The 16,081-nt window shown below is 50.7% G+C and overlaps 1 protein-coding gene across 6 annotated transcripts in view; it reads right to left on the reverse strand.

The window, feature by feature from the left end:
* The window catches only part of ANKRD11 (ankyrin repeat domain containing 11), a 130,019-nt gene that overhangs the window by 45,133 nt on the left and 68,805 nt on the right, over positions 1-16,081 (reverse strand). The window contains exon 1 of one of the 6 annotated variants that reach the window (XM_071440832.1): positions 15,116-15,132. The exons of the other annotated variants lie outside the window; for them this stretch is intronic. The gene's annotated coding sequence lies outside the window, so the exon portion shown is untranslated. Of the gene's footprint in view, positions 1-15,115; positions 15,133-16,081 lie in introns of those variants that run through there. 6 annotated transcript variants of the gene reach the window in all.

Genomic DNA, 16,081 nt, shown 5'->3' on the forward strand with positions numbered 1-16,081 from the left:
CCTAAAACGTGTGCCTCTGCTCCCTGCTCAGCCCCAGCATTCTCCGCACGCCTGGCTGCACTTACACCCTCTCCAGCAGCAAAACCATCCCAGTAACTCACCAGCAAAGCTCTTGGCTTCCATTTGCTTTTGCTTTCACAGAATCATTGAGATTAGAAAAGGCCTCCAAGACCAGCAAGTCCAACCTGTGACCAATCCCTACCCTATCACCAGACCAGAGCACCGAGGGCCACGTCCAGGCACCCCCTGAACACCCCAGGGATGGGGACTCCACTACCCCCCTGGGCAGCCCCTGCCAATGACTGACAACCTTTTCCACGAAGAAATTCTTCCCAATGTCGATCCTGAGCCTCCCTTGCACAAAGTCCCTCTTCCCCCCATAAACACTCTGGAGCACCCTGAGCTATCAGGGCTGTACACAAACCTCCTCTGGCAATGACTAAAATCCAGGTGTGCACTGAGTGTTCTGATTCCTATTTTATTTTACAATAAAAGCCTCCTTCAGCTTGGCAGCGATGCTGCTCTGTCCCAGAAATCCCCCTCTCCTCCAAAAATGAGAGCAAACTCTGAGATTTAATACCCTGTAGCACATGATAATTTAATCCAGTGCTGCATGCCTGGATTACATGACCCCTTCCCCATCCTGACAGGCACAAACCCTGTTCTCTGGCAAAATATGTTTAGGGAGCTGGAATTTCTGCCTTAGGGTTCACACAATAATCTTAACTCTTAGAAATCCAAGCCACTCCCTTGTCCCCATGACGATGTGGCTGTAGATGACAATAAACACCAAGGGCTTGACCCCCACCACAAAGCACTCCTGAATGCTCTATCTGTGCCAGGAATTGAGGAGATTCCTCCCTGGCTGCCTCCTGGAGGGCACTTGGAAAGCACCTTCTGAGGCTCCCAGTTTAGGGGGATTTAGTTTAATCACAGAAAACGGAGGGGTTCTCAGTTTGGAGGAGAGCAGAGCACTCTGAACCTACCAAAACCAGGCTGGACAAGGCTGGGAGGAGGGTATCCCTGCCCATGGCAGGGGGTGGAACAGGATGCACCCAAACCAGCCCATGATTCTGTGATTCTACAGCAGGGCTGTGGCAGAGCTCCAGCAAATCTTCAGGCATTATTAGTAAGCCATTAAGAGACACTGTCAAGACAGATAGGCTTTGAGATTGCTTTCCAAGGCAGTTGTCAGGGACTTTGGGATGCACCAGGTGCTGCAGCAGCAGCTCAATTTTCCCTGCAAGCAGCCTGTCATGTGAGCACTGCTTTAACAGGGACCTCACAGCAAGAACCCAAGATTTTTCCAAGGTGCAGCCACATCCTAAAGCCTGGCATTGCACCATGGCCATGGGACTTAGTCAGAGCCTGGTTTGGATGGGATTCCTGTACAAACCTGCTCCCATGGGAGCACTCAGCTCCCTGCAGGCACAGCCTGGGGACAGAGCACCCCGACCCAGGGGTGCTGATTCACCAGACAGGCTCATCCACCCCCTGTCCCAGCGCCAGAGGGGCACCAGAGCCCATGGACGCATCTGTGCCCTCCTCACTCCCTGTGCCTTGTTTTTGGCAGGGAAGATCCAGCTGCATGTCCACAAGCCCTTAAAACAAACTCCCCAGTGGTTCCTGGAGCTTTTTATCCCCCATGTTCTTGAGAACATCAATATAAACAGATCTGCACAGAAATTCTTTCATCTTCTTCTACTGGCCAAGGGCTCCTTGTACTGCTCTGCAAGGCTGGAGAGTGTGATGGATGACCTTCAAGGGCTGCCCCAGCCTTCCTCCTCCTCCCATTCCACCAAGAGATCACAAACCAAGCCACGGCTCCTCATGGAACCTACATGCTCCACGCACACAGAATCCCAGAGTCACTGAGTTTGGAAAGGACCTCCAAGATCCCCACGTTACTGCAACTCCATGGGATCTTCATGCTCCATTCCCAGCCACTGCCCGTCTGAGAAGGTGCAGGTCCCCACTGGCCAAATCCAAAGGTATTTTCACATTCCCCTCTATTTCCAAGCAGTTTCTGTATGACTCACACTCTGTCACAATCTATTTTCCCTGAGTTAAGTCAAAGTGCAGGGATTTGAAGTCAAGTCATCTATTCATGTTGTATTTTCTCCTCTTTCCCTCTCTCCTCAAGACCTCCCCCAGTACATTTTCCAAAAGTGCTCTGTATATCCCTATTCTGCTGGACCTGGCCACATGGTTTTACAGGAACAGCATTAACCAACACGTTTAATCCAGATTGCTTTTTGGTTATATGGGTTTTTCTCCTTTTTTTAAAATCAGCAGTACAGTTTTCCATACTCTAAGTGGATTCGAAGATCATCCACAACACCATTGCCACTCTCTTCCATTTAAAGACACACTTAGCATTTCTCAGAGAGCACAGGCAAGACCTTCACACCATGAGAGGGACAATTTTCTGCCTTTCTAATGTTACAAAGCACCTGTTTCTAGTTCTAGGCCATAACACACTGTCCATAAGTGTGTGTGAGCAGGGAACACTGCAGGTCCAGAGCTGGAAGTAGCTCTCCAATCCCTCATTACGATGGATGGATGGATGGATGGATGGATGGATGGATGGATGGATGGATGGATGGAAATTGCTGGATCAGGACACTTCCACCCGCTGGTTTTCTCTCCCATCCTTATTTTTTTGCATCTTTACATCCTTTTGCATCTTTAACACGTGACGAGCCTTAAGAAGCTGAGTTCTGTCCTCATTTTAGTGCGAGCTTACCACGCTGCTGCTGCCATCAGCCCAAGGGTGTGAGTCACAACCCAGCCTGCACATGAAGAGATTTATTTAAAATTCCAGGGAAAATGTTAACGCCTCGGTGCCGTACGGGGAAAGTCTATCCCACCCATCCCACCCACTGTGCTGCTCCAGCCCCAGCACCTGGGCTGGGTGTGCTGAGGCACCAGAGAGCCAGGCTGGAGCTGGAAACATCTCCAGCAGCTGCCCCAGCACACGGGGGCTTCACTGTTCCCATTCAATCCCACCTTCCATGCAAAAGGGAACAACTGCACCAAGTCCAAGGAAAACTCCTCATATAATTATTCCCAATGTGCTCTGAGCACAAGTTCCTCCCCTGGCAGCCATGGCAGGCTCAGGTTTAAAGGACACCTGAATGTAGCCCCCGTGTAGGAATTATAGCTGCCAACAATCTAGAAATAATTATTATTTAGTCATTTTAGCAAATCCTTACGTGGCCTCTCAATACTTAATAGGGCCCATGAGAAACATGGGGACAAACCTTCCTGGTGCAACAGGACAAAGGGTGATGGTTTTAAATTAAAAGAGAAGAAATTCAAATCAGATATAAGGAAGAAATTCTTCCCTGTGAGGGTGGAGAGGCCCTGGCACAGGGTGCCCAGAGAAGCTGTGGGACCCACCTGGGTCCCTGGAAATGTCCAAGGCCAGGCTAGAGGAGGCTTGTAGCAACCTGGGCTAGTGGAAGGTGTCCCTGCCATGGCAGGGGGTGGAACAGGATGGACTTTAAGGTCCTTCCAACCCAAACCACTCCATGATTCTGTGATGATTCCATACTGATGCTCCCAAGAGTGGCAGCTCAGCGTGGTGGGACTTGAGGGCCAGGTCTCCAGCTCCCACTTCCAGGCTAATCCATCACCTGTCAGAGGTCAAACAGCCCTTCCCACAACACAGCACAAGTGACAAACTCCTTAAGGCCACACATCAGCCATGACTGGTTCAAACACCACTGGCCAATAGACCCCACAGGAGCCATCAGAGATGGTTCTCCTGAGCCCCCTGCTCCTGCCACGGGACCTGCTGCATTGCAGCCCATTCCCAAGGCCAGCAGAGCAGCCTCCTGCAGCTCCTGGCACAGGGGATCACACACTTTGGCCACTCCAGACCTGCATCCCCAGCAGGCACCTCCCGGGGCCGATGGGGATGGGCACATGGACTCATGTCGGTCTCTCTAAGCCCTTTCACCTCAGAGCCTCGTGACTGGGACTGAGCCAAGAGATTAAAAACAGCTTGTGAAACACAAAGTGTGATTGTTTCCTTCAGCTCTGAGCAGCAGGGTATGGACAGACTGAGATATGGACAAGCCAGGGGGTTTCCTGTGAAATGCAGGATGTCACAGGTGCCACACTGTGCCAGGACACACTGGAGCTGTGCAGGACAGGCGTCCCTGCCACACTCAGCCTGTGCACACAGCACGTCCCACAATACTGGGATATACTGGAATATATATATATAAATACTGGAAATTCTGGCACTGGAGTTACAGCAAAACATGGCTTGTTCAGTCCTCTGCACAACAGCAAATTAAACCACAGAACCCTGGAGTGCTCTGGGTTGAAGGGACATTAATCTCATTCCACCCCCTACCATGGTCAGGGGCACCTTCCACTATCCCAGGGTGCTCCAAGCCCCATCCGATCCAGCCTTGGACACTTCCAGGGATCCAGGGGCAGCCACAGCTGCTCTGCACAACTTGTGGCACCTTCACCACCCCCTGGTCCTGTGGGAGCACCTTTTGCTGTCCCACTACAGCCAGTCCCTCCACCCCACAGATGAAGGATGTGAGGACCAAGCACTATTTGCAGCAGGTTTTACTTCCAAAAAGCCTGGTCCAAACCAGCTGTGGCCATTCTCTCCCACCACGATTCTTGTAGATGCTCTGCTCTTGCTGAAATGTGAACTGGGGAATTTTCTTTTCCTTACTTTCTAAAAAGTGCCTGAGGAACAGGTTTAGTTTAGTGCAGGAACGTGCAGCAGGGAAGGACCAGCTCAGCACTTTGGACACCCAGGCAAGGCATCGATTAGGACCGGCTTTGCACACTAATTGCCATCAGAAGTGCCCCTCCCCTCCCCTCGAGTGGAGCCCTGAATGGGGGCATTGTCTCAGGGCAGAGCAGCTCTCCAGCCCCAGCCCCTGCACATGGGACCCTGGTGCTTTGCAGGAACAACAAAATCCCAGCAGAAGTCCATTAGCATCCAAAGGGAGGAGCCTGAATGGATCACAAGGATTCTTTGGAAAGTAAGAGTGAAACGAATGCAGTAAAATGCCACTTTTAAGTGATGCTCATTGTCCAAATTAAACCATCAGCAGCAAAGACCTTGACTCTCCTAAGCCTTCAGTGCAGGACATGCTGCGAGCCGGGAAAGAGGCTGGTAGGAATTTTAAGCCCTGGACTGGTCCCAAGTATGGATTACTCCATTTCTTTGCGAGCACTTGATCACACTGAGCTATATTTGGATTCCCAGAGCGAAAGCTCAAATCTCCAGCAGGGTGTACATGGCTGCACCCCCTGCCACACACAGGTCCCCGTGTCACCCAGCCGTGGGACAGGCTCTGGGGGAGCTGGTGAATGTCCCAGTGTGGAGGGGATGGCAGAGAGAGCAGTGCAAGCCCTGTCCTGTCCCCCCAGGCCCCTGCCCCAAGCCCCTCTCCCTCCTCCTCTTTTGCAGCCCCCTTAGAGATTCCCATCCCACTGATCAGGTTCAGTGTCTGCCTGCTCCTGAGAGATCCCTGATGCCAAAGCACCTTCCCAGCCCTGCTCCTTGCAATCCCTGTGCTGCTGCTCACCCCCAGCTGTTGGCTGTGCGTGGCTATTTTTGCACAGCCTACAGAACAAAAATATAGGGAGCTATGTTAGGTGAAGGCTTGCACTGTTCACGGTGTGATGACAGCCAAACTAGGTCAAGCCTTAGCCAGATTCCTTTAAAAAAGGAAAGGAAAAAATAATCAGTGGGGGAGCAGCAAACTCCCAGGGAAAAAAATGCTTGTGAACATCTACAATACATACTGTGCACTAGATGACTGGGGCAAAAATGCATCTATATCTACATCTTTCTGGAGTTTAAATGGTAGATTTTTAATTTTTGATTTTTTTTAAGGACATTAACATGCCGTGAACTGCAAAGGAGATTTTCCACATGCATTTAAACCAAAATAGAGTTTTCACCTATGAAATGTAACCCGGTAGCCCACTTTTGGTGTAGGCTGTGGGCAACTTGATTGTATTCCATGGCTTCTCCACCATGAATAAAGGTATTCTCCTGCTGCTCTGGGAGCAGGAGCTGGGCAGGTAAGAGGAGCCCAGTTCTGGTGAGAAAGCTAACTTGATATCATTGTCTACAAGGGGAGAGGAAGGTAAATGAGGTAAATTTCATTTCTATTCTAGAGGACAGACTCCCACTAGAGACTGGGTCCTGCTGGGTCTGAGAGAGCTGAGGGTGTCCAGCCTGGAGAGGAGAAGAATCTGGGGAGAGCTCAGAGCCCCTTCCAGTGCCTAAAGGGGCTCCAGGAGAGCTGGAGAGGGACTTTGGACAATGGCCTGGAGGGACAGGACACAGGGAATGGCTTCCACTGCCAGAGGGCAGGAATGGATGGGATATTGGGAAGGAATTCTACCCTGTGAGGGTGGTGACAGGTGGACAGAGCTTAGAGCAACCTGGGACAGTGGATGGTGTCCCCACCCATGGGACACATAAAAGACATGTGGCCTGGGCCTGGGTTGTCACCTCCTGGCAGAGGAAACCCTGAACTCACAACCCTGCAGAGGCTCATGGAAATGAGGAACTGGGTGATTTTAAAACACCTTCCTAGTGAAAAATGTTCCCAGGCTTAGTTAAACGTGCCAGATAAAGCCTCTGTTCCTGTAGAACCTGATGCACGATTATCAGTCAAGGCCAACATATTTACCCTAAAATTGGGTAATATTGTTTTATGGTTCTTAATAGTTGAAGCCGACAAAGCTCTGAACAGACGCTGCCGAGCAGTTTCTCAGCCTTTCATCAGCGCTGCGTAGGCGTTGAATTCTGGAGCTAATCACCTTAGCAACGGCTCTAAACATATGTGCAGTGACATCAGCTGATTTCTGAAAGCTGTAAATAGAGGATAATAGCACGAAAAAATTCTGGATCCGAGCCAAGACCTAAAAAACATACTATTAAAACACCGCCTGTAATTCAATGTATGCAAACTTGTTTGCATCCCCGCTCCCCAAAACCTGGGTAATTACACACCTACCAGCACAACTGGTGATTGTCCCACTGCAGGCTGCTCTCAGTTTCAGGAATTTCCCAGAAAATGAGGATTTGATAGAAATCCTTCTTTAAATTTAATTTTACAGAGCCTGGAGAAGAAGCTGCAATATGAGGCTGAAGGGACCAGCCCCAGCCTCCAGCCCTGCGTTTTAAAGTCAATGAGTAACAGCTTCAACTCAGAGAATTATTTGTAAATAAGAAGATCAACAATGTGCTCATGGGCTTCACCAGTGAGTCACGCAGGAACAGGAACCATGGCAAACTGTGCTCCAAGGACGTGCTGAAACACCAAACTGTGCCCTTGGAAAAGAGGAGCTGCAGCAGGAGCAGCAGCGAGGAACCCGCTCCTGGCCGGCCGTGCGCCGAGCAGGCGGCCTGAAAGGGGCACATTCTGAATTACCTCATGTTTGGTACCTCATTAAGACCCCAAACTGTCCGTTCAGGGAGTCCCTCAATCAGCCATCAGCGTAAGACACGAGGACAATATAGTTTTTGTTCCCCTCGTCTCGTTGTGACCCATATTCCCGAGGCCTGTTGTGCAGGACGTGACCCGGCCTCCTAAAGAAACCTTTGCAGAGCCTCCGTGGTGAGCTGGCAGCGGGGAGGGAGCGAGGGGAGACGGAGAAACGGCCTTAATAGGATTTTCAAATGTCAAAAAATATCTTTAGCAGGCCCATTTAGGCAGAGGCTCAGCGCTCGCTGAAGTTGAAAGCGGAATTTGCTGTGCAGAGAACACCGCTCGCATGCTAAGTGAAGCTGCGGGAGAGGCCCAAACCACCCGGCTGCTTCCCCTCTCCTCAGAAAAACAAGGCAAGGAGGGCACACGGGGCCCTCTGCCCAGGGCAGGGAGCTCCCTGTGAGCACCCACCACACAGGGCACATGGGCAGAACTTCGGGGCAGCTCCTGGATCCCGGCTCTGGTCACTGGCAAAGGGACTGGCACATCCAGCTCCTCCGATTCTGCTGGGAGTGTCCAGAGAAGGGAACGGAGCTGGGAAGGGGCTGCAGCACCAGGAGAGGCTGAGGGAACCAGGGGAGCTCAGCCTGGAGAAAAGGAGGCTCGGGAGGAACTTCTGGCTCTCCACAACTCCCTGACAAGAGGGGACAGGCTCTGCTCCCAGGGAACAGGGACAGGACAAGAGGAAACAGTGTCAAGCTGTGCTAGTGAAGGTTCAGGTTGGACATCAGGAAGAATTTTGTCATGGAAAGGGTGGTCAGGCATTGGCAGGGGCTGCCTGGGGAGGTGGTTGAGTCCCTATCCCTGGAGGAATGACTGGACATGGCACTCAGTGCTCTGGTCTGGTGACAAGGTGGGGAGCAGTCACACTCAGTGATCTTGGGGGTCTTCTGCAACCTCAACGACTTTGTGATTCTGTGGAGTGCCTTGCATTAAAAGTAAAAATAGAAAGGGGAAATGCAAACTTGACAAGTGCACAAGAAGGAGGATCCTGCACAGAGACAGAAGCAAAAATCCCCCCTCCTTTTCCCAGGTAGGGTCGGGGCTTTTTCTCTGTCAATTAGAGCTGCAAGGAAATCCAGTGCATTGAGATCAGCAGTGTTAATTGTTATTGCATCTCAATTTAATTAGCATTATTTTTAACTGCAGGTAATTTACAGTGCCTCACCTTGGAAATCAAGTAGTGCCTTCTGCTCACTAGAAAACCACCAGGAAAGATAATCCTGCTATTTGCTTTATGCCTTTTACTGTCTGTAATCCACGGCTCCCCATTCCGGGAGACTGCCATGGTTACTCCTGCTCCCTCCATCAAAGGCTCTTGCCTGCATCTTCTGCTCAGCTGCTAAGAATAGCACAGGCCCTTTCCTGAGCTCAGGAAGGTGAGCTGCAGGGAAGGATGGAGTTCCTGGCAGGCACAGGGGAAGAAGGGGATGGGGCCAGCAGGACTGGTCAGCATGGGAGCCAGCTGATGATGTCCCATGCATGGAGGTGCAGCAGCATCTCCTGCTCTCTGCTGTCCTGCTGAGGCTACCAGAGTGTCCTCAGCTCCCTGGGATGAGAGGGAAGAAGCTCCTCCCTGTGAGGCTGGGAAGACCCTGGCACGGGGTGCCCAGAGCAGCTGTGGCTGCCCCTGGATCCCTGGAAGTGGCCAAGGCCGGGCTGGATGGGGCTTGGAGCAACCTGGGACAGTGGAAGGTGTCCCTGCCCAGGGCAGAGGTGGCACTGGCTGAGCTTCAAGGTCCCTTCCAACCCAAACCAGTCTGGGATTCCATGATCATGATCATCTTTCTTTATCACCTATGCCCTAACTTTGGAAGCCCCTCTCCACAGCTTGTATCACAGTTTGTGCACCTCCAAGCCTTCAGAGTCAGATTTTCACAGAGACCCTAAAATTCCAGATGGGTATTTCAGTTTGAGGAGCACCATACCCCAGGGACAGCCAGCACAAGTCACCTGCCACCATCACCTGTGAAAGGACCAATTACAACAGTACAACAGTCCCACTGTTTACAACACCATGCACAGGCTGCACTGGTTTCCTGGAAAAGAATCACTTCTCCCATCAACCAGTTCTCCAAAGCTGGCTAAAATCTTGCAGCGTTTCCAATGTGTTTGCTAAGCTGCACACCTGGGAGAGACGGAGGAGACGCTGCTGATGCAGGGAGGATATGGCAGAGTTCCTGGGATGGGAAAAAAGCAAGCTCTGCACTGCTGGTGCTGGGATTTGTGTCCTCCCAGCACCAAAGGCTGGCAGGGACTGGCTGGAGGCACAGGCAGGTGGATAACCCAGAGCTCAACCATCAGCAAGAACAGTTTCAGTATTTCACACATTATGCCCAGTAAAAGCTTTCCTGTGTCCAGAGTATTTACAGACCGACGTCAGCAACACCCAGCGCTGTGCAGGACGTTCTCGCCGCGCAGCTGGAGTGAACAGCAGCAGCTGAAGACCACGGGATCCTCTTGGGAGCCTCGGCCAGGCTGAGATACTGCTGCTGCTTGCCAGCACCCCTGGAGAACACCTTCCCCTCCTGTGGCCTGCCCTGCCTCCCGTGAGGTGCCACCACAGGGCAGCTCGTGGATGGCAGCAGTAGGACAAGGGATGGGCTCAAGAAGAGCTGGTGCCACCACCCTCATGGGCTGTGGCCTCAGACCAGGAGCCCAGGACCTCCTGGAAAGCACAAACCAGCCCTGCAGTGTGACTCCAACTGGTCACACACATCTGGGCTGCAGGGCAAACCTGATGATCAAGGGTAGCAAAGAAACTCCAGAAAACTGTACGGAAAGCACATCCTCTTTTCCAGACCTACTCCTTTAAAAGCAGATGCTCCACCACCTATGGAAACTGGAGCACATGTGCCCAGAGATAAACAACATCACGGGACAGGTAAGCTGGTTACTCATGATTTATCACACCATCTCCCTCTCTAATTGCAGAGCTAAGCAGGCACTCATCTAATCCACCGTAAGCAGCTTATGCTTCCTTAGGCAGCTCTGGGCCATCGCTCACTTCCTGGTTTGGAAATCATCATTCCCTAAGTCCCTTTCTCTGGAAGGTGAGAAACCACCCTTTTCAGCCACCCAGCACAGATACTGACACTTGCAAGATGCACTCACAGGACAGATAATTCCTGGAAGTCCCAAATATCAGTGGTGGAGTCACCATCCCTGAAGGGATTTAAGAACCGTGTGGATGTGGCACTTTAGGGACGTGGGTTAGGGGTGGCTTTGGCAGTGCTGGGGGAATAGGTGCTCTAAAGGATCTAAAGGTCTTTCCCAACCTAAAGGATTCTGTGACTCTACCTCATATTCAGTGCTGAGCAAAGCACCTTTCACCTTTGTGTACTGCTGCTCTGGTCATGCACTGCAGGACCTTGCTCTCAATTTTCCCAGAATTTCACTCATTTTTTCCATACTAACAGCTGACTCCTCTCTGGTTTGATTCTCTATTTATTCTCCACTAATTTACCAGGAGCAGGGCACCACAACCTGTCCAATTCCTACTGCTTGTCTAGTCCAGTACTCAAAGAGTTTATTTCTTTTAATTATGTTCTCAAAATCCTTGGAGGCCCACAAAAATGAGCTTAAAAAGCTGCAAAAGTCCACAAAACGTGTCCCTCTGTGGTCAGTCACTGTTCCCAGAGTCTGGAAAGGCCAGGTTGGATGGGCTCAAAGCAACCTGGCCTAGAGTAAGATGTCCCTACCCATGGCAAGGGGTGGGACTGGACGAGCTTTAAGGTCTCTTCCGACCCAAACCATTTCCCGATTCTATGATTAGCCAAAGCACATTACAGCTTTTCTCCACATATCTGTGGGTAAGCAGAAGGTTACAGATGGACTCGAGGGAAAGATCTCAGGGTTTGTGTTACATCAGGCTGTTTTCACTGCTGGGAAGCTCCAGCCATTGGAAGCAGAAGCCGAGGCGGCGCGCGCCACTCGCACGCCCTCGCTCACGGACACAGCCCCAGCCAAGGGGAATTTTCTGACTTACACCACTAGAGAACTTTACCCCCAAAACCACCTATGAACTTACGCCAGTGACTCCAAGTCAAGCTTCAAAGTCACGATCCAACACCACCAAGAGCTACCTTTGATCCCCATAACCCATCGCTGATCAGGGGCGAGTCCTCGGCGCTGAACTCCTCCCATGAGGAATTCTCTTCAGCTTGATACAAAATTTATTTTACCATCTGTAAAATTCATTTGTGTAGTTGCACACCCTGGTAGGCTTGAATGGGGCGAAGGAGTGTTTCAAGTCCCAGTGCAATTTATTATTTAAAAGCAGAGAAATGACATTGCTGGTCGGAGAGCCCGGGTGATGTAATGGGGAGCGCAGTTCCGCTCGCCGCCGGAGCCGCGCGGTACATTAGCGTGCTGGCCAGGGTGGCTGCTCCTATCAATTATTTATAGTCTCCTGGCGTGCAGCCTGGAGAGGGTCACAGCACTGAAAGCCAACTTTATCTGCATTGTTCCCAGCTCCTGCCCAGCTGTCACTCTGCTCCCTAATTTAATACACCCAGCGCAGCGTAAAAGGATGCAGAGCTGCTGCCTGGAATAGGAATGGGGAGGTGGGGTCTACAGCGAGCTGGTGGGGCCTCAGTCATCTTTGTTAAGGTGCTGACTTGGCTCTTTTGAAACTGCCTTTGAGATTCCCCGGTCACTGGACTGAGATGCAGAGGGATCCAGGGCAGGTGGGTTTGGGGGTGAGAGGTGGGACGGCGGCGGAGCCACGGGATCTCCATCTCCATTTCCGTGCGACACGAAGGGCAGAGACTGCACTGCATGGCTTCCTACACATTCCAGCAAGAGCTACTCAATAACAGATGCAAATAAGAGGGGGGGAGGAGAAAGGGCACTTCAGCTCTCCAGAGAAAAAAGTTAATATGTAGATATATGTTTAGAAAGGAAAATCTCTCATATCTTGTTGTTACAGCTGCAATTTTAAGTGCACAGACATGGTCTGCAACGAGGTGAGCTTTAAGGTCCCTTCCAACCCAAACCATTCTGTGATCCACCTGTATTTCACCACCAAAGAAGGGGCAGTGTCCCACTGTACAGGGGCACCATGCAGGAAAACAGCTCTCCAGGGCTTTGTCCCTACAACTTAACAACACACCTCCTCCACTGTTCACCCAAAATTAAACCTACCACAACAACTCTTCAGACTCTGGAAATACATCACTCATTTGGCCTGATATCAACATCAATGCAATTAAATTTCAACTGTAGCTGCTTAAGCCAGGTTGGACAGGGCCTGGAGCACTCTGGGATAATGGAAAGTGTCACTGCCCGTGGCAGGGTTGGAACAGATGAGCTTTAAGGTCTCTTCCAACCCAAACCAGTCTGGGATTCTGTGACTCAGGGTCTCCATCAGTGCAGGAGATGCTTCTCGTGGGTATTTCTCTCACAGAAATCTGGTACAAGAAGATGAGCTGCTACTTTGGCAGTTCCTGTGCTTGGTCCTGCCCCATAGATCAAGAGGATCCAAGCAGCCCAAATATCTGTCTCGTGCCATAAACTACAGTCAATTCCAGCTTAAATAATACGGCATTTTTCTCAAGTCTTGTGAAGCCAGGAAAATAATCTGAATGTTCCTACAATTAGGATTGGCAAGCCAGAAGTGCCCAGGTTTGGTTTAAGCCACACAAAACACATTCTGATGACAGTGCCTGGAAACCACACACATAGATTTCACCAAAAACACATCTGCACAACAAGGAAGTTGTGGAAAAAGAAAACTCAGGCCCAGAGGAAGCAGATTTGTTCTTCTGTGGCACAAACAGGGGCCCAGAGGAGGCTCCTGCTGAGGCCCCATCCAGCACCACTCCCAGTGCTCCAGGAGTGGAGCAAGGGGAATCTCCCCAAATTTGGCACAGACCCCCAGCAGCCAGAGAGGCCCAGGTGAGGCAAAAGCAACCTCCAAACCTTTTCATATTAGTGTGATTCAGGCAAAGGCAGAAAAACAACTAGCCTTGAAACCAGCACTGGGCCTTTTCTTCAACTTTTCTGTGCTATGAAAATCAGGAAGATTCTGCCCAAAAAGCCAAAAGGGGGAACTGGGACAGCCATGGGAGGAACAAGCTGGTTCCCACCCCAGAGCCAGTCACAACACTGGGCTGTGTCATTGAGCCAAGCCCAGAACGTGCAGACCACACGCGGCTGCCGCATCTTCGGGGCCTTCACATCCTCCCTGAATCAGGATTATTTCCATGGCAACTATCTGGAGAACTTATTAAGTAAAAAAAAACCAAGAACAGTTTGAACACACAGACTCTACGTTCGTAACGTACCAACTGACTAAATTAGCAGCACTAAGATTTTTAGTAATCAAAATAGATCATGTTCCAGCAACTCAGTCTTCTCTGTGCCACAGCTAAAGAGAAAAATCTGATTGTAATAACCAGGGGGGGAAGGAATTACAGGTATTCCAAGACCACAGCCCTACATCAAGCCAAGTCTTACCCCATTCAAGACATTATTTCAGTACCTGGCAATGCTGTTAAATAAGGCTGAGTTATGCTGTTCAAATGTTCAAATGCTGTTAAATAAGGCTGAGTTTCCATCAGATGATAAACTTGGTTGCAAGGCTCCTAGAGAATCAAAAAGATGACTATCATGACAAAGTACTACAAAAATTCATTGAATAGCCTAAAATCTGTACCAAAAAAGCACCATTTATAACGCTCACATTTAGCTTGGAAGGTTCACAAGTTTGGAGTATTTGCTCTGAGAAAGGACAAGTCACTTATTAAAGCTTACATTAAAAATCAGCAAGACCCATTAGTGCAACACTGAGAAAGAAGCTGTCTTTCTCCAGAGCAACACCACTCCCAAACTTGCAGGGATTTTGTGGCTCCCTCTGAGCCAGTGCAGGCTCAGCCCTGCAGTGACTCCAGTTCCCAAGCACGGGGCTGAGGGAATTACCAAGGTTTTGGCAGCACTCAGAACCAAATGCTGCCCGAGAATTTCATAACAGCAATTCAGAGTGAGAAGTCAGAATCAACAGGAATGATTTTGAAAGTGCTTTAAAAAAATAAAATGTGGTTAAATGAACGGTTGGCTCGGTCACTCAGTCCAGCCAGGGAGATTACAGGCATTATTGATTTACCTTAGAACAACCTGGGAACTCATTTCCAATGGTTTTTAATGGAACCTGGATTTTCTGTCCTAAGCTGCCTCATGAGGTTGAGCCTCCTGCAAGGAAATGCAACTGCAGAGCATTAAACTGGCAGCTGTCAGAGGTACAACAGCCCTGTTTGTCTACAGAGAGCGTGTGACAGGATGGGGGCTTTTCAGGCAACTCCACAATCACAGGATCATTCAGGTTGGAAGAGACCCCCAAGACTGAGTTCAACCTGTGACCAACCCCACCTGGTTACCCAGCCCAGAGCACCGAGTGCCATGTCCACATCAGTCCTTGAACACCTCCAGGGATGGGGGCAACATCTCACTGTCAGCCCCTTCCAATGCCTGACAGCCCCTTCCTTAAGAAAGGGATGGAAGCTGGGAGCAGAGGAATCCTCACCCCAAGAGCCAGGGGAGAGGATTTTGACCCAGACAACACACCATCAACCCTAAAGCTCTGCTTCAGCAGCAAAAGTTCCTCCACTTGGGGCAATGTTTTCCCTCACCAGAACACACCACAGCAGGCTTGGCCTCTTGAAACCTTGGGCTGGTTTTAGCAGGTGAACAGAGTATTACTCCTTTATGTACCTAAAGCAAAAAAAAAAAAAAAATTCTCAACTCTTCCAGAAAAAGACTCGTGTAATACAAAACCAAGTGGGGAATACTGTAGTCTGAAAGGCTTCCAGAAAGGTGTGAGCAGAGAAAACAGCAGCTCATAGCAGGAAGGAAATTGTAACATTAACCACGGCCTTTGAAGGCACAGGCAGCTCCGCGTCACCGAGCACCGACAGTGAGCAAAACCAAAGAACAAAACACATCTGATCCCCAGCTACTTCCAAAATCCATCTGCAAACGCATCCTGCCCCGAGACAAACGCAGAGCAAGGCGTGATGGAGAGATGGCAATTAACTGCCCCACTTGTTGTTGTTGTTATCTGCAGTGCCTCGCTGCAAACAAGCTGCCCTTAGCCCCGAGCCAGCCCTCGGCCACTCGCAAAAATCACTGAGCATTAGATCCTGCCCCTTCTCCTGCTTAATGTCTCACCCTGGAGCTTCAGGATCTCCCAGCTCTGTCCTTCCCCCCTTCCCTTCCCCTCCTCCTCCAGCTCCTTCCCTTGCAGGCAGCATTCCCCCTCCCTCCCCTGCTGGCCCTGGTGCCAGATGTCAGCCTGACCCCGGAGCTGCTGTTTCGGGTCAGTTATGGGGGTTATGGTGAGAGGGGAGCAGCAGCTTCCCCCTCACCAACCAGGCTGAGCCAGCACAGCCCCACCGTGCCAGCGAGGGGGTCTGGGCACTGCTGGCAAACTGAGCTCCAGGGATTTTCCCCTGCTAACAAAGCGCCGGCAGGAAGTTTGGGAGCCTGTTCATGTGCACTGCAACAGCAGCCCCGGGCACTGAGCGCTGGGTAAGGTGACCCCGGACTACGCTCAGCATCAGTCATGGGTAGAAGCGTCACTTACTGCACGAGGAGAA

This window comes from Agelaius tricolor, unplaced genomic scaffold (assembly GCF_023055355.1).
Source record: "Agelaius tricolor isolate 1412-34295 unplaced genomic scaffold, bAgeTri1.0.p SCAF_15, whole genome shotgun sequence".
NCBI classification, from domain to species: Eukaryota; Metazoa; Chordata; class Aves; order Passeriformes; family Icteridae; genus Agelaius; species Agelaius tricolor.